General features: G+C 40.4%; 1 protein-coding gene across 4 annotated transcripts in view; it reads left to right on the top strand.

The window, feature by feature from the left end:
• Positions 1-19,200, top strand: part of Eip74EF (Ecdysone-induced protein E74) — a 287,703-nt gene that overhangs the window by 190,647 nt on the left and 77,856 nt on the right. The window lies entirely within an intron of this gene.

Here is a 19,200-nt window from a genome sequence, read left to right as displayed (position 1 = left end):
CATAAGGTAAGATGAAATAATTGGTGAGGTGGTATCATTGTATTAACATACTTGTTTGTTTGTCATGAGTCTTTCGACTGGTTTGATGCGATCCTCCATTTTCGCCTATCTTGCGCCAATCTCTTCATTTCCACATATTTTACAACCCACATCCTCAAAAACCTGCGTCACATATTCCAATCTTTGTCTCCCCCTACAATTCTTCCCTTCACTTGTTCCTTCCATTACCAAATTAACCAATCCTGGGTGCCTCTGAATGTGTCCTATCTCTTCTTCTGGTAAGATTTTTCCATAGACTTCTTCCCTCGCCTATCCTGTCTAAAACCATACATTAACATACTTATGGATTTTTAAATCATGAGGAAACTCGGACAATGTTCCTTTGAAATATGAACGGATATTGTGAAATTCTGGTTTTTACCTCGACAAATCAACTTACGTCAGGCGACAGGGTGATTACGTGTATGTATACGTTTGAGTATAATTATTTATTTTTAGACTCTTTACAGAATTCGGTTTACCTTTCATGGTAACAATGGACTGACATGAACCAAAATGAAATTGGTCTGGCAACTTATAGACCTCCCATTCCAAATATGCCAAGAGATTTGGGGGATAAAACTGTGTAAAGAAATTAAACTGGTGGTTGTACAGCTTCTTGCCCCGTTTCCTTTCGTGCAGCTCACAGAACCAACCAGAAAATATAGGCCTTATATCTGATGATGGAGACAGTAGGCACCTCTGAAACGTCGGTAAACTTCTACCAGATTACGCGGCGCAACGATCCAGAAGACAGCCATTTCCATACTCTCCACCGTGAGAACCTGAAATCTCACGTTAATTTTTACTTAAAACAAAAATTACTTCTGCGTCTTGTTCAAAGATGCATACAATTCAGAATACTATATTCATAGACGCTGTACTCCTAGAAGGGCTTGGGTTGCGCAAATGTAATCTGAGGGCTTTCGTTAACTCCAGGCCCTCCCTCGTGTCTTGTAATGACGCGTAGGCAGTAGGAGGGAGAAATTTCCGATTCTGAGTACCCATCACTCAGCCATTTGTACAGTTTGTTTTCTGTCTAAAAATAACCATGTTTCAGACCTGCAGTAGTAACTATGTAATGAGGTTGTTATTTGAATTCAGTGTGCCGACTTTGTCATACTCCGTTTACATATCACATTTTAATGTCTAAATGTCATAGTGTCACTAGAGATAAGATGTATAAAAGCAAATTATATCAATATGAATTTAAAGTCAATAAAATGCTTGATGTATTTCGTCGGTTTTCGTTGCAGAAGAGACGTAAAGGAATCTTTGCATTTAAAATACTTTAAGGAAGAGTAGCAACACGTTCAGCAAATATTTACGAAATAATAAAGTAGTCATGTGAGCGTGAATGTTTAATATACCCATTCTGTTGCAGTTCATAACTGAATAAGTTAAGTTCTAGGTACAATTTGTATTTTACGCACACACGCTGTGGGGTAATTGCTGGCGAACCTTCCCTCCCTGTCAGTAAACATGACTAAGACACACATTAAACATAAGACTTAATAATTCAGAATGAACGACATGCTTTGTAAAGACCTTGAGGATACGAGGTGCGATCGAAAGGTTTCCAGACTGCGCGTATAAAAACCCGTACACTTATCTCAGGTATTAAATTCATCCATCACCCTCGAAGTAGTTCCCCTGGGAGTGAACACAACGATCCCAGCGCCGCTGTCAAGCCTGGAAGCATCCCTGGAAATCTTTCTTTGTCAGCCTGTCAAGCACCATCTGCGATTCTGCCTGAACCTCTTCTATCGTCTCAAATCTCCTTCCCTTTAGCTGAATTTTCATCTTTGGGAAGAGGAAGAAGTCACACGGAGCTTAGGAAGGAAGTTGGGGTCGGTTCTTGCAAGATCTTTGAGCTCCTGACAAACGAGAAGTCGATTGTGCTTCTGGTCCTCAGACAGGATGCGTCGCATGTGGAGTTCTTCCTTTAGAATCAACTGACAGGTCCCATAGCCTATCCCAACAATGTCGCACAAGTCGTTGATGGTACGACGTCGATCTTTGTGAATGGCCTGCCGAATCTTCGTAACATTTTCGGGGGTTGTGCTCGAAGATGGTCGTCCAGAACGCTCGTCATCATCGACAGAGGTTCGGCCATTTTTAAAACGTGAATGCCACACAAAAGTTTGTGCACGACCCATTGCGGACTCCCCAAATGCTTGCTTTAGTATTTCATAGGTTTCCGTAGCCGTTTTGGCGAGTCTTTGGCAAAATTTGATGCACTCGCCATTCCGAAATCGCAGGAGGGTCGGTGTAATGCACTACCAAAACGCCCGTAACTAAGAAACAAATGCTAATTCGATGATGCCGGCTGGCACACTGATTCACTATGAATGTAGGCCGCACCCCCTAGCGGCAGAAGCTCGTACTACATCCAGTTCGCCCTCTATTAACACAGTCTTGAAACTTTCCGATCGCACCTCGTACAGGTAGGTACTCACATCAGAAAAATTATATCGCATTATTTAAAGTTGTGTCAGTAACTCTGTATAAATCTGCAGAAAACAAGATGTTCTGAGAAGAACGAAACGATGATACGTATTTACTTAGCTTCATATCTTTTAATTTATATGGTGATGCAACAAGAACTATTAATTAAAATTACCATAACACACTTTAGTGAACCATTTCTGCGTATAATTTCCATTAGCACCGATTCCGACCGCCTGTTCTTTAAACGCGTCTGATACCAAGAGTTGTGTATCGTCTTCGCTATGTTTTTCGGCATAAATGCTTACCTTTATGTTTAACTACGTTCATTATCAATCCCCATTTAATATTCACCCGCCCAACTCATGCGGTTTGTTAGTTTTTCGCTATCAACAACCCAGCAAGTTCGCACTACCTCCATGTAAAAATTCAGTAAACATTCCGAGTGGCGTGATATTCGTACCACATTTGATGAGAATCCGTCTGTTCATTTAAACACTATGAAGGACGGCCGCAGGGATAGAACAGAACATTGAAGACTGTCTGTTCTAATGAGGTAAATAGTCTACAAATTGTATTTTTCATGAACTGTTCGACATCCCGTCCAGAAATAAGAACTTTGAAGTCCACGATAATGTCCGAAATTTTATAATAAAGCTGTGTGAGATTTCAGGTTCTGACGGCGGCGAATATGAAGATGGCTGTCTTCTGGGTTGTTGCGGGGTGTAGTTTGGTAGCAGTTTAACCGACGTTTCAGTGGTCCTTGCTGCCGCCATCACCATGGCGATGAGACAGCCGTCTTCTACGGCAAACCTATTACCCTGGACAAAAGCCGGAAACGCTCTGTCTCTTCTCAAGTTTGTGTGGCTGAGTAGTCTATTTTTACAAATACGGCGAAGTCGCGTGTTTGCTTGTGATTGCGATATCTTATTGATTTCCTTAATAGATTGCTTGGCCGTGACATTGGCTGTTTGATTAGCACGTTATCTGTTATTGCTGTGTGGATGTTTTCACACATGTGTCGCTGGTTGCCTGCCACTGGGTGCACCGAACTCGTTCAAGGTTGAACTGCGCAAGGTTGCCATGGCGGAACGCGGGGCCCATTATGGGGGGACTGGGGGGACCTTGTGGGGGTTCTACATATCCAACGACTGCCGTGGTCTGTTAACACTTTGAAGCCTGGAGCAAATCTGAACACTGTTTAAACATTCAGTCTGTACTACAAAGAGAAAACAACGCGGCTCGGTTATAAATATCAGGAGGTTAATCCTGTTTAGGGAATTAATCGCTGTTTATTATGAGAATCATACGACAACTATAGATCAGTCTGGGCAAAACACGGAGTTGGTGGATATGAGGTGGTACATATACTTACCACAATTCTTTAAACAGCTGAAGATAAGCATTAAATTCAGTCTGTTGCATCTCATTCAAACGTCCCGGCTTCAAACTCTGTGTTAATCGTATGTTTTATAATTCCCCCAAGGCTAATAGCCACCGTAATGCATGACGTATCCACGCTCACACCGCCATCTTCATGCGTTGTTATGATATTTCTATTTCAATATTATCCTCCCACCTAGACTCAGGTCTCCAATGAAATGCTCCTTCGTCTGTGCTACAAAAACTACTGTTTTGGGTGAATGCGGTTAAAAAAATTGTAGTTCTCATTTGGAACAAATCGCAACTTATTCAGAAATCGTTAAATCTAGTACTGTGTTAACTGAACATCTCTGGCAGAAAGAAGCTTTGAAGGTTTTTGAGGTTGAGCACTGCTTCACCACACAAACTGGAATCACAGTGAGCTTTGAGTCTGGAGACCCAGCGATGCATCGGGCCTCTGTCTGCACAGGCGTGGGCCTCGTGGCACAGATAATGATCGGACTCTGGCCGGATTCGATCCTGGTTCAAATGATAGCAATCAAACGTTATATAGAACATTTCGGACTTTCTCGGGTCATTCTTTTTTCACTAAGAAAGTTATTCGTTACACGGTCGGGCTCCGGAAACAAATCCCACCGACTTGATTTTCTCTGAGGTGTCGGTAGTTGTCCCCTCTCAGAAATAGTCTGAGACAACGCCTTGCAGACTTGGCATCTGATGATGTCTTTATACTGTTCCTCAAACGCCGACATAACACCAGATGTTCTTAGAGCGTTGTTTTATAATTTATTCAAAGACTATTTTAATTTGTGTATTGAAAGAAACATATATTAATAGTACTCTCGTCAGGGCAGATTGTAAATAGGTGGGCTTCGTTCGGCTGGAGTGAAAGGAATACTTCATTATTTTCATAAAGAATAAAATTGTTCCTTTTTATAAGCACTATGCCATGAAGACGTACGAGAAACGAAGGAAATGCTCCATGTATTATTAATCTCTGCACTTTATTTAGGTTGGTAATTGGTTTTACGCGGTGGGTATTTTATCCCCTGGGAAATAGCTCCCGGTACCCACTGGATCCCAGAACACTTTCGCACTGGTCACGAAGAGAAACTCACTCCCCCTACCATAATGGGGGTATACAGCCCATATCATAAGATGTATTCCGTTAAGCTAAACGTAGCTATTGTTATAGACGTTATCCGTCTTTTGGGTTTTTCATACTCTGTTGAGCCCTTTTAAAACGAAGCATTTTCGAATACTGGTTATTAGACGTGGATTAAGTATGCAATTTTCTTAGATCTGGACGTAACCAAAAATGAAACTCCCAGTGTCTAACACTGTGTTTATTTGTTAACAAATATAAGTTACGTGTAGTTTTTTATTACCAGTTTTGACATTCTCACACTTTGTCCGAGGATTTCATCTTTCTAGAAGTTCAATGATCATGTTACACTGTCTTGGGGGGGGGGGGGGGGTTCAATCCGTTCTTCATCTGTATTTTTTTTATAGAAAAGAGTATCTAATGGACCCTTTTCATGTTGGTGTAGATCTTCCTCCTCGGTATCACAATCTACAACCTTATCACGTTCATTGGCGCCAGCGACTGTGTCTGGACTATTGTCGTCTTCAGTCGCAAAGGTAGCATCTGTATTCTGTTGCACTTTTGCCTTCAACCCTCCCCGTGACCTCGTATTTTTCTAACATATTTCGAACTTATTCTTTTCTCAGAGTTACTGCTGTCAGTAAACATTAAGAAAGACGTTGCCCTGCCGTTTTCATTTCATTCGAATTAGAAAAATAATTCCAGTAACACTAAACAATAAATATTCATAAAAATTAAGTATGGTATTCCAGGAATGATCAGATTTGCTACCCTTCACATTACGTCTAGAATGTATGGACAGTCAGTTTTGTTTTCGAATGAGGTTCACGGCACAGTGCCGTCTTAAGGACCTTTCGTGAGCTTCAATAAGAGATGAACACAGAATCATTCCTACGCGTGGTACATGCTGCACCCATCGCATCCTATTTGATTAAGTGTCCTAAATAATTTCTTTTTTCGAAGCATGGATGGTGTGAAGGTTCTCATTTTGTAGTTTTCTCCATCCGCCTGTTACGTCGTTTGCTTTCTGTCCAACAAATACAATTAATTACTCGTAGGACAATGTATTAAGAAAAGTAACAAAAACTGCAGATCCCACAGAGACAGAACAGGGCTCATGTGCGGTCTGTTGTGAACGCGGTAATGAACTTTCGGGTTACATAAAGGGCAGTGAATTTCCAGCTGAGCGACTATCAGCTTCTCAAGAACTCTGCTCCACGGAGTTGGTTTAACACTCCCTCCATATCTAACTGCTGACATTGTGCAGGGTTTACTTTCGAAGTCACAGGTTACTGGATTCATCTATTGCAGAACATCACTTTCCTGTTCTTATCTGTCGATATTTCTACGCGTCAGAAATAGATTAGGCTTGTAGGCAACATTTTAAACGCAGATAAGGTAAAGATAAATTTGTCTGTGGCAGATCTGCTTGCTGAGCACCACACTATACGTACATGTGTGTGAGGGCGTGAAGGTATAGCTCCGTTCTTTTCTACCTTAGCACTTCACACTCCGCCCGCTTTATTCCCGGGGAAAGAGGGTCCCATAATACGAAGCATGTAACCGAACATCAAGGCCGAGTAATTAGCATTCCTGCTTCCCGGATCCCAATCTGGGCCCTGAGATCGACTATCCCGACTGAAGTCTCTGGTGGTTTCCTTCAGCCCCTCCAGACAAAGCAGTCTCTTATATTGGGTAATAACTGATTCTTCACATGTCTTTTCCAATTCATTATTCGTTAAACACTTTACGATTCGAAGCTACCTGTGCCTACTGTCCTGAAATGTTTTGCTCATGTTTAGACAAGTCAAGAGTTGGCAGGGTATTTTCAAATTGACCACGATTGCATCCTTCGGAATCGTTGCCTCCTCACCGCATTTAATTCTACATTTTATAATCTGTAAACTTAAAATATTGTCTGTTACAACCAAACACATAGGCGCATACATTATCTTCCGTAGGTGAGCTGTCTTTTCCCTCAGATACAGCTGCAGTACCAGAGGACATTAACGCAAATATTATCATAGAAACAATAAGGCTCAACTTTATGCCACAGGACCCTTATTGATAAGCTAATAGTCGCTAGTTACTTAAGAAATTCCCCTCCTTTTAAAGTAGCCGAAAGTCCGTTTCTGTTTCTACAAGTTTTTACCTTACGCCAGATATAGGCTGTTTTAAAGATCTATTTTAATATTATTCTTCCATCTATACCCAGGTCTCTCAAGCTGGCTGTTTCTTTCAGGATTTCTAATGTACCTCCACTGATCTTATCAGCCAGCTTTCGGTCAGCAGAATCATGAGGTCCTCTCATGGATACTGGGATACATTCAACGTGACACAATTTTTGTAAAAGCTACTTCTAAAAACTTTATTAAAATCTTTAGTGATATAATGCGACACTCAAACGAGACTGCTCTTGACCACGAATTGACCGTTAGTGACGCCAACAGTGGCTGTGGTGGGAACCAAAACATCTCTTACGGAAATTCCCTCCAGGCTGAGCAGCCAGTCCATTGTTCTTTGTAAAAATTCAAGTTCTTAAACTAACTTCCTTCAAAAATGTCCGGCTACACTAATTAAAGTACTCTATAGCGTACATTTTCCAATTTTCCTTCGGTAAAACAAAGTGTTCTTGTGGCAATACACGAGTTGTGGGGATCGGTCCTCACTTTGTATTCGGGAGCCGAACCCAGAATGGATATTTGTAATAGGATAATGTTGTCGCTATTAAACCGCTTAGAATTCGGAATACTTTAGACTTCAACGCAAGAGCGGCATGTGTACTCATTCAAAGACTATTTTGGTGCAGCCTGTAATATTCTTATCTATGTGGCAAAAAAGAATAAAATATCATTTGATAAGAATGATTTCGTATGTAAGTGCATGATAATTTTGTTATCGTTTTGTGGTTACGAAACTCAGCTCATATCCAAAAGTTTTCGTGCGACAAAACTCGTTGATGCTTTTAAAGCAGTGATTTTAAGTATGCAGGTCGAGACACATTGGCATATCATGGGGGCAACACAGGCTTACATATCGAAAATAAAGACGTTCAAATGTTTTATAAAATGAAATTAAAATGTTATCTAAAAGTTTTTTTTTACCAAACTACATAAATTGGAAGCATAACAGGGAGGTTTTGTCAAACTATACGCATGTTTCATTTGAAAATTTTGAAAGGATTTCGATTAAATTTATTATGAAATTTTACAACTAATACCATTTTGTCAATCCTGATGTATTAAGTCGTGATGCCATACTGTCTTGTAGGTGGTTAACAACATTTCTTGAAGACTGTTATCCATCTACAAGACTAAACGGCATCACAACCCAGAAGACCACATTCGCCATCTTCTCTGCCGCGAGAACCAAAAGTCTCATACATGATGCCATTTTATTCTTATCGATCAGTATAATCGCTGTAGTTCATGGAGTTCAAATCGATCGATATTCTCAAATATGCATTATCATATTTCTGCTGAGAAATTTGTAGATAAGATCATTAGATTTAATTTAGATCTACATAACTTATTTTAAACGCTTTTATATGGTAATTTGTTAACGAAATACAAAGGAAATAGTTTCTGACTCTATTGTGAAGTAACGGAGGCCAATCTATACAAGATTCAAAGCAATAAGTTTACACTTTTAGGCCTAATGAAATTGGAAATAAATAAATTTCCATTGTTATCTTACAATATTTGCATCACGAGTAAATTAGAATCAAGGCATGTAAATTTGTGAATAATCCAGATAGATATGTGTAGTCTAAACTGGAGTCCTTCCTATTCCCCCCTTTTTAAACCGCATCTAATGGCTCTTTCTTCTCTTGTTTCAGGTAAGACCTTGATTGTGTTTCGATCGGAAGAAATCAGGGTGAGAAGTTTAAATGACTCTTTCAAGGTAAAGTAGATTGCATTGAAGAAGTAGGGGGGAACGTGGGTAAAGTTTTCACTTCAGAATTGAAGACGAATCTGAGTGGTGGTGATTATCCTGAATTATATTTATTTAACGTTTCTTCGGTCTCTCGCGGAGCTTATTGTTATTAAGTAATTTGTAGACTTTATTATATTATGTTGCTTTAAGTTGTACTCTTTTTTTAGTGCTTGGCTATAAATTGACCTTGTTTGGTTGTTGTCAACCCCATAAATAAATCAGCCGTATTGCAGTATTTCCATTGATTTCGTAATAGGTTTTCAAGGAAAAATACACTTGATGACTGTCTTCTGGGTTGTTGCGCCTTGTAGTCTGGTATAAATTTACCAACGTTTCAGAGGTCATTCTGCCTCCATCATCAGGGCGATGAGTATGAAGATTTCTGTCTTCTGGGTTGTTGCGCTGTGTAGTCTGGTCGATGTTAACCAACGTTTCGGAGGTCATATTGCCTCCATCATCAGGGCGATGAGTATGAAGATTTCTGTCTTCTGGGTTGTTGCGCTGTGTAGTCTGGTCGATGTTAATCAACGTTTCGGAGGTTATACTGCCTCCATCATCAGGGCGATGAGTATGAAGATTTCTGTCTTCTGGGTTGTTGCGCTGTGTAGTCTGGTCGATGTTAACCAACGTTTCGGAGGTCATACTGCCTCCGTCGTCAGGGCGATGAGTATGAAGATTTCTGTCTTCTGGGTTGTTGCGCCTTGTAGTCTGGTAGACGTTTACCGACGTTACAGAGGTCCTTGCTGCCTCCATTATCAGAGCGATTATTCATCGTCCCAATAATGGAGGCAGCAGGGACCTCTGAAACGTTGGTAAATTTCTACGGCGCAACGACCCAGAAAACTGCCATCTTCGGACTCACCCCCGTGGAAAACGTCAAGTCCTAAAAAGACGCTATGTCGATTCTCTGGACCTTCTGGTAGGCCGGTGAGACACAGTATACCAGAAAGCGAGGAAGAGCAATGATATAATGGGATGCACGACGCATGTTGTCACCGTACAGCCAAATAAGGCCACATTACTTGGGCGCCACATTTTCTAGGACAAGGTTTACTCGTTGTAGCAATAAGCTGTAGCAACACGGCAGCGGATCCAATAAATCCGAAACTATTTAGCACAAGGCTACAGCTTTCCCTGAACTGGTCTCAAATCAGAGTGGGGCTTAAAAATTTAACATCCTGACTGGAAGAACAGTAACTAGCACGCTCCTATAAGCCGAGCCCTTGTAGGATCCGTTGTAACAAATACTATATTTAATTAGGGCCCATAACTTTATATTTGTCATGAGGTCGGATTTGTTACTTGTTTATGACTAATTTAAATGTACTGATTACTTATCTTTCTCTTTCGGAGTTTAAATTTAAAGTAAGACGGTATAAGTGCCATGGATTTGTTTTTACGTTATGTATTATGTTTCACTTTAAATTTACAAGTAGTTACGTTTTTAAATATGAATTATGTTTTTTTAAATATTTGTTATCTTTTACAGTTTCTGTGGTGTTTATGAGTTTATGTTAACATTTGGTTCAAATTAAGAAATATGAATGAAGGAAAGCTGATAAATAGAGTAATATTACGTTATTTAAAAAGAAACAGTAAATTACGATTTTTCTTATTGAGGTTAAGCCATTACTGTCATTACGAATAGAATGGAGTGTGTCTTTGTTCGAACTTTCTCACTGAATTTGTTTCTTAGCGACTAAATTCACATCGTAACAAATGTTATGTAAATGTTCATTGTTATGTCAACTCTGTATTTGGGGGGAGGGGCAGGGATGGGATTTCCATTCGTACTTAGAAGTGAAATTAAGAAATTATTGTCTGGAGTTCGGGAATCTCGAATAGATTGAAGGTTTGTGTTTGCGACAATTAATGACTTCCGTGTATTCACTTCCTGTTGGCAAAGGCCAAAACTTTTCGACGTGATCGAGTATTAATGAATTAGAGTATATGCTATAGGTTTATGCCAATTGTACTATGCAGTAGGCTTAGGATTTCCAAAACTTGGTAAAACCAATCTAAAACGAAAACTTGTCTTTATGGCGGAAGTTCCTGGTCACGGGGTCGCAAGAGTCACGTACAGTAACTAAACTGTTTTAAAGATAAACTAAAATAAAAGAACAATAGATTAACGGAATATTTTGTTATAAAATGTGTATATATTGTGCTTTCTAGAATTTATTTGAGAAAGAACTTTTCTGTCGTCGTCGAGAGAACAACCAGCCCGTAAAAGACAATGTGTTTAGAGTCTTTTGTACGTCTGAAACGGTCGTAATTCTGACAGAAAAAGTTGGTTGCAGTGAGGGGATTGTAACTTTTCAGATTTTTTCCTGTCACGTCTTGAGATTTACACCTTGTTACTTGGCTCGGTTTAAGTTAGCGGTCAGTAATTACTTACGCTACTTCAACAGGGAAATGTCGTAATCTGTGTCGAAATTTCTTGCTAAAATTTATCATACCGACCTTAAGTAAGTGCCTGAGGGAATCATATTTTACTAATGATGCTTAGCTTTAGAGTCGTTTTACATGTATCACTTTGTAAATATATAACTTTCTTCCGCGTCCTTGAGCGGACTGCAAGAAACTGTAATGTCTCCCATAGAACCATGTTTGTCGAGACCTGGATTCTGCCCTGTGTCAAGGCAGACCGCTAGCAGCAATAGCAGGAACTCCACTTTAGTTTCGCTTGCTATCCGGCTAACTGCTGGTCTCGTAGAAGAGGCTGTCCACGACTATTCAACTTTCATTTTGACCCACAAAACTGTATGAAGTGGCGGCATTATGACGTAGTCACAAACACGATTCCTGTGACAAAGCGAGAAGCCGGTAAATGCCTTAATTCCACAGTTCACTTTTTATGTTGAACTACTTTCCGTTTAATGCTTGTCATGCTGAATGTCTTGATTTGTCTGGAATTCACTTCTGCTTTGCTTATTTAGGCCCAGTTCCTATGAAAATTGCTCAAGATCCTTTGGTATGGGAAATGTCAGAAGCACTGAGGAAATTAATTGCTCTGTGTCTGTACCTCTTTTTTGAAGCCAAACGAGACACAAAGAGAAGCGAAAGTGGAGTGGAGGAGGAGTAGCTAGAGGCACTACTTTTTAACCCGGGGGGAACATAAATTTTGATTTGTAGCTGTGAAGGTTCCCAGGCAGTGCCCGTTTGTCCATCTTGTAAAGATAGTTTTAGTGAAGGTATGCGTTTGGAAGTGGGAAAGGTTGAGCGGTAATATGCTTAAAAATGCACGCACAGTTGTTGTTTATATAATTTTGTTCCTGTACTTGTCTGGTAAGGAATACTCATGGCATGAATATGATACAGTTAGCTTCGATTTTTTTATAGACTGTGAGTATATAATTGTAATCGTCTACTAGAAAAAGCTAAGAAGGCAGAAACGTTGAGCAAAGTTTAGGACAGAAGTCAGAAAATGTGTTCTGCTTAGTAACAGTGTTGTGTACAAAACGTAGCGCGATCTGTGACTGGAGTTCGGATTATAAACACACAAACGAAAATCTGTTTGAGACATAATAATCTTCAGATACCTTGAAATTCCTTTATACGCGGGTCTTTGTGTGTGTTGAAATTGCCATGATTACTGTAGCCGGATGCCGTAGAGTCGTTTCACCCTTACTCAGAACAAAACAAAGCAAAAGGCTTATGTAAGGCCTGTTCCATCATATTTGATATTCGTATTAACAAATTTTGCAGTCTTCGCTACACTAAAACAGCAGTGTAACGGCAAAAGGCTTAAATCGCCCATGTCTAAGCCCCGTGCTAATCAGACAGATACAGAGCTCAGGTGAGTAGTCAGGTTTCGGCTCCGGTCGTTTTACCCTAACCCCTCCCCGGGACACAGCCTAAGTATCGATTTCAGTCATACGTCATCATATTGGCTTTAATTTGGATATCGATTGTAATAAAGGGTCGAGGTCCGGTGAAGGCAAGCAGTTTAAAATAATCACCACACTGAAATTCACAAAGCATCGTGTTTTAACTTTGGCCAGATTAATCCAATATACACCCTCACGTTCTATTTATGTTTTACTATGGTTCCAACTCCAGATAGGTTTCTCGTGTGACCTTGAGATTTTTTGTCCCAAATTTCATGTTCATTTGTCTTCTTTCCCATGCGTGTTACATATCTGTTTGCCCTGCCCTCCTGATTAAGTCGTGCTGATAATATCTGATGATGTCAAATGCAAGCCACGAAGCTCCTCATTGCATAAGGATTCTGATACTTCCTCTGTCCTAGTCGGTTCTCAAACGCTCTGTTAGAGAACTAGAGAACGGGGAAAAAGCTTAAAGTTTTGCTCGGTACTCGCAGTGAATGCGCTTGGGTGGTGAGGAGGTATAGCCCTCAAAGTAGAAAGGGGTGAGTGGTCAGCGTCACGCCCCGTTTGCACTTTGCCCCCCTGGGAAAGGCTCCGGTTTACATTGGAAGGCGTTTGGGTGGGCCCCAGAGGCAGTCTGGATGCAGGAGCTAGAAGTCAAACTCTGCCCAAGCCGCGAGTCGAACCTCACTCATTAAGTCCTTGCCGTACTGAATGAGTTGTCCCGACTCGAAAAATAAACTATTTGTATTAGATTGTGCATTAATAAACGCTTTTGGTAGAAAGTGAAAAGAGTCCATGATAGTGCGAGTCGCAGTGCTCGAACGTGGGACCCGGCTGGTCGGAGGAGGGGCAAAGGGGGGCCTGCTAGTGCAATCGATTTCCTCTTATTCGCTAGACCGCCGCACCGTGGCGTCTGCGTATGTCACTCTGGCCTTGTAACGTCACTGGTACATGCGTCCCCGTTGTCAACTGGGTCAGTGACCCACATTGTGTATCTCGCACCAAGGAGATGAGATAATCTCATCACCAGGCAGCTCACAGCTGAAATGCTGGTTTGCGCACTGAAACCAGACTCTGCTGCTGTAACGTAACACCAGGCGTTAGTTACAACTGAATGTAATCGCCCGGAAGTAATAGTCGGGGATTCAAATGTTTCGCTAAATTCTTTTCGACACCCGAGAACCCATTAAAATATCTTATTTATTTCTGAACATAAGATTTGAAAGTTTTCATAGAGAAAAATTATTTTTAACGCTCTGTATTAACTTCCGAAAACGATTTGTAGAATTGAAAATGCCTTTTGCAATTATCGGATTAATAAGTGGTGGAATCTTTTTAATCATTGATTTTTTTATGAAGTCAGAAGTGGAACTAACTACATAGAACAGAGTCTGCGTTCTTCAATATTGTAACAGTGTCTGGACACTGCCCAACTAATTGCATGGAGCAGAGTTTTTTTAAGAACCTGGTAGTAAGCTCAGCTAGCCAAGAAATTCCTAGTTATCCTTATCCAGATTAATCCAATCGATAAACCCCTCCACTCTGTATTTCCGAGATTCAGTGATTTAAAATTTAACAAATTGTAGGGTGTTCGGCTGATTTGTTCATGTCGATAAAATACTGTCACATTTCCTAAGGATGTATAGCCTATTATGATCTTGTCCGCATCTCATAGTTACTTTTATTTTGGCAAAGATTTTTGCCCGCAGTTTTATTTGTGCAGTATGAACTGTCCTTGAGAAATGGGGTCATACACGGGCTGCTGTTTACACAGGTTATCTTTTCGTTATTCAAAGGACCTTGCTTTGAGCAATGCGGAGAAACCGTATCAATTTTTTTTATTTTTTTGACAAACGCGCTCAGACAGCTCTATATTGAAATGTGTGGTGACTGGAATTATTGTGGTTACCCGGGCAACGGCTCGTCCCAGTTCAGCCGCCCCGCCAGTGCGAACTTTTACTTTCAGTTGGCAGGTCTAAGTGGGTCGCTCTCTCGCTCACTGTTGTGAAACAGTTGAACCGCGTGATGCTCATTTGCTGAACCTGTCATCTGTCAGAACGCAGTGTGTCAGCAACACTGTCATCCCACGCATATCGCGAAACAACACGTTTAAAAATTAGATTTTGTGGCAGTCAGCGTTTCTAAACCGGAAAACCGCGACGTTCTGAATTCTGGTGCGTTTCAGTACACTTAACGTTTTATAAAGTGTGGCAATAGATATGAGATCTTCTTCAGCTCTGTTTTTCTTGTCATTGTCCTCTGAGAACAATATTAAAGGAAATGAGCTCATCTTAGAGGGGATAGTCGAAGGAAGAAGTCTATGGAAAAATCTTACCAGAAGAAGAGACAGGATGGTGGAACACATTCTGAGGCACCCAGGATTGGTTAATTTGGTAATGGAAGGAACAGTTGAAGGGAAGAATTGTAAGGGGAGACAAAGATTGGAATATTGGACGCAGATTTTTGAGGATGTGGGCTGCAAAAAATATGTGGAAATGAAGAGATTGGAGCAAAAACAAAACCACGTACATATACACCATTTTGTAAAAATACTGTACTAATGATATATGAGGATTTCCCGGCACTGAGGAAGTCGATGTTGGTCTGCTGATAGTAACGCCGTGTGGACATGTAGGTAGATACAAGGGTTTCGGCTTGACATACTGCCTTTATCTTCAGGGTCGATATTAATTGGTGTAGTGCCCAGAAGACTAGCATTGGCGACAATGTATTTAGATCGCTGTGAGGTACTAAATTGTACTTTTACGTGGAAAACGTTGAGTAACGCTGCTTCAGAGTATCTGTACTTATCAGGACAGCGCAGAAACTAATCTTTCCAATGCCGTAGTAAAAGTTTCGTTTCTGTGGAAGACGTTTCTAGCACTGGAAAGCGCACATGCGGGGGTAGCGGGAACTCGCTCAGGAATTAGCAGGTGGATTGATATTTGCACTGCTTCCACATTCATGTATACACATTTCATATGTTCACTGTAATCCCTGCACTTTCATTTCTGATTTACTACAGTTTTAACTTTATCTGTGTTGCCTATCTTGAAATGTTCCCAAACTTTTTTTTGTTAAAATTTAAAAAAGCTTTTTTATCACAGATTTGATAATAAATTGGTAATTAATTATTTATTGTTATAAATTAAGATTATATTGACTAGTGAGCTACCTCGGAACGAAATGAAGTATTCGATTAATGGGTACAGTTTATTACAATATGTAACCGATTGACAGCACTTGAAAGTACCATAGGAGATCGTAACACACGTGTTGATCGTGTTTTAACTCCATGATTTATTTCATGACGATGCACTTAATGAACGGCATTTGAGACTCTCGTGGTTCAACATCGTACTTTATTGGATTTAAAATGAACAGTGGTTGTACACACTGCATACTCAGGGTTAAACGCCGTGTGACTAAAACCCTTGAGATGGAGGCAGTTTGTTCTTCCGAGACATTGATTTCTACGTATACACAAGTTCACACAGCATTACCACCCAGAAGATGGACGTCAAAATCTTCGCCTTTTTAAGAACTTCAAATCTCATGTGTAAAAAATATTTTTCTCGGCGTTGAAAAGTTAAAACAGGCTGTTATATTTAAAACAAGTTTTTTGTGTCTTTGGTTGTGGCGAATATTTTGCGAGCAACACGGTCCTATCTATCGAGCTTTGATTGTGATCCCATGATGTTAAGTTCCGTTATCATCCCCTGGGAGAGTCCGTCCGCCATTTTCGAGACACACGTGTCTGGAACACTTCACGGCTGTGTCAGATCCAAATAAAAAGAATGTTTGGAATAAGGATTCAGGGGTATACAGTGGAACATTATGTATGTGTTTCAAACACAATGACAGCCGTCATCACGTAATACAACGTGGGGGGCGGAGCTAACTTAGGAACAAAATTTAGACACATGTGTGAACGCAAGTATTAACTATAGTAACCCTCGTTCTGGTTTATAAACAGAGGCGCAGTGGTCGAGTGATAGGGTACAGTGGGGTCTGTGACGGCTGTTCGGTGGGTTGCATAGCGTTTAACAGAGAATCTACACTCCCATCTGGAGTAGGGTGCATTTTCTTGGACATTCCCTTAGTCAGTCAGTCAAAAAACACAACGTTTCGGAAGCTAGCTCTGCTTCCTTCATCAAGTGAATAATATCATGTCCTAGTACTAATATTTTATAGTTCGGTTGTCTATTGAGAAGGTAGATTAACTTAATATTTGAGATTCGTATAAGGTAGGGGTTGTATTTTTTCGATTCGGATCAATAATACATTAACGCAACGATTTTTGGTGTAGACATCAGTACTGTGAACTTCTCGGGTGATCAGCCTTGTGGCAATTTAGTTGCAACCCGAGATTTTGGAGACAGACAGTCTACGAAACGCTGGGTTGGAACTCACACGACTTTTCACCCGAGAAGACTGAATTGTATTCAGTCACCGTAAAAGTTTCTCATCTTAGAAATCAACACTAAATTTCATTAAAATATATAACGTGGGTTCAGACATGAAAAAAGCGCTTGTGGGCTAACGGACGGACAGACTCCGTGCGAGGAATGCTTACTAAAAGTTCCGCACCCTTTACTTATTCTTCTTGTAATTTCCGCGTTCCGCCATTTTATCAGGTTGACTCAAAGGTATCTCGTTCATTTTATTCGGGAATTTTACGGTTCGTATCTCACTAGATAACGACTATCCGGACATACGATGCTAATGGTTTTCTTTACTGTCGAAGAAAACTGACATAAGGACATGTGCTAACGGTATGATTATGCATATCGTAATTACAGTGGAACCTCGATATAATGTGGGTTTCGGAGGACAGCTTCAGTACCCCCGTTATATGTAAAATTGACATTTATGTAACAAAAACGTATGTAAACGTATTGGGGGACATGATCACAGCCGCGGTATATCGAGGTTCCATTGTATTTTACGGAATTTCGAAACATAATTCCACACTTCATAAATGACAAATGTAACGTAAAAGCCACTGACTGCATTACTCACACGTACAAATTGCTTTGCTGTGAAGAGTGATGTGTTTTGTGTTGTCGCGCCGTGTAGTGTGGTATAAGTTTGCCGACGTTTCAGAGGTGTTTGCTGCATCTTTCATCACGCAGCAAGTACCTCTGAAACGTCGGTAAACTTCTACCCAGAAGACAGCCGTATCAATATTCGTCGCCGTCAGAACCTCAAATCCTGCCTCGTTGTATCTACTAATGGCTAGTAATTTATTATGAAACAGATAGTAGTATCACGCTGTGACCGTGGCACGTAAGTTTGCCATGTGTCGCGAGCCACTTGTTGAGAGAAAGGTGGTGTAAACACATCGGGCGACATGTGCAGCTCCCCCAGTAGAGGATCGGGTTGCGACGACAGTAACAGGGGTGGACACCAAGTTCTGGCAGGCGACAGAGATGTGAGAATCGGGGGTGGGGGCATTGAACCTTAGCGCCCAACCTAAAGGAGGGCTCGTTTCATGATTTCCGACGTGAGATTCTTAACTGATCGATAAATTTCTGAATGTTTTTGGCGATCGTCTTAGAGAAGTATTTTCTTTGTTTTGGAATTTATCCATCGTCTTTTTTTTTTAAAAAAGTCTTAAAAATTATTCAAACCTTGAATGATGTATCTGCCTTCATCTTCAGGTAAAAGGAATGCGAGAGAGACATCTATTGTAAGTACGCTGCATGCACTACATTTGTAGTATTGCAAAAAAAAATCAGAACTATGTTGGTTTGTAACGTCTTTTTGCAGACGGAGTGGTTTTAGGTTGCTGAAGACATTTAATTAATGTACGTACTACAAATACAATGGTAGGGACACCTGTGGGTGCATGTATGTATTATTAATTAGGTTGTAAATATTAATTTAATAAATTAAAGAGTAGCATGTTCTGCAGAATTTGTTTATAATGGGAATACGCGACTCTGGTAGCTATTTTAAGAAGTACACTCGACAGCCCTGTAGGGGAGCATGTGTGCCACACGCCATATCTCCCGCTGAGAAAAACGAATCCTTTTTCAGACGTTTATGCGTGCGCCTTACTGTTTTTACTCCTATAAACCCACCAATAAAATATTTCTTTTCTCAGAAGTTGGTACCACGTGTAGCGCCAGATGTCAGCAAGTGGCAACAGACTGAAGCAAGTAGTCTGTCTTTGGCTGCATATATTTGCACAAAAATTTAAAAGTACGTATATGAACAATGGCAGAGGATCAGACGGGCGGGACATGCATCACGCATGGGGAAGACGAGAGTAGATGACTTCCAAATTTCCTGTTGAAATATCCAATAAAATCTGAGGAGACTAAAACTGAAAGGGATACATTATGTTATATATTGTGCAAAAACACGGATGTCAAAAGAATATCGTAGTAATTCTATTAGACGCTTCTAAGGTAGTGTGGTTTAGAAATAAACACAGAGGAAATTAAGTAA

This window comes from Zootermopsis nevadensis, unplaced genomic scaffold (assembly GCF_977971745.1).
Source record: "Zootermopsis nevadensis isolate Lab colony 2312 unplaced genomic scaffold, Znev_1.0 Znev_ptg000010l, whole genome shotgun sequence".
NCBI lineage: Eukaryota > Metazoa > Arthropoda > Insecta > Blattodea > Termopsidae > Zootermopsis > Zootermopsis nevadensis.
The sequence above is the reverse complement of the archived record's forward strand: the minus strand, read 5'-3'. Positions and strand labels throughout refer to the sequence as shown.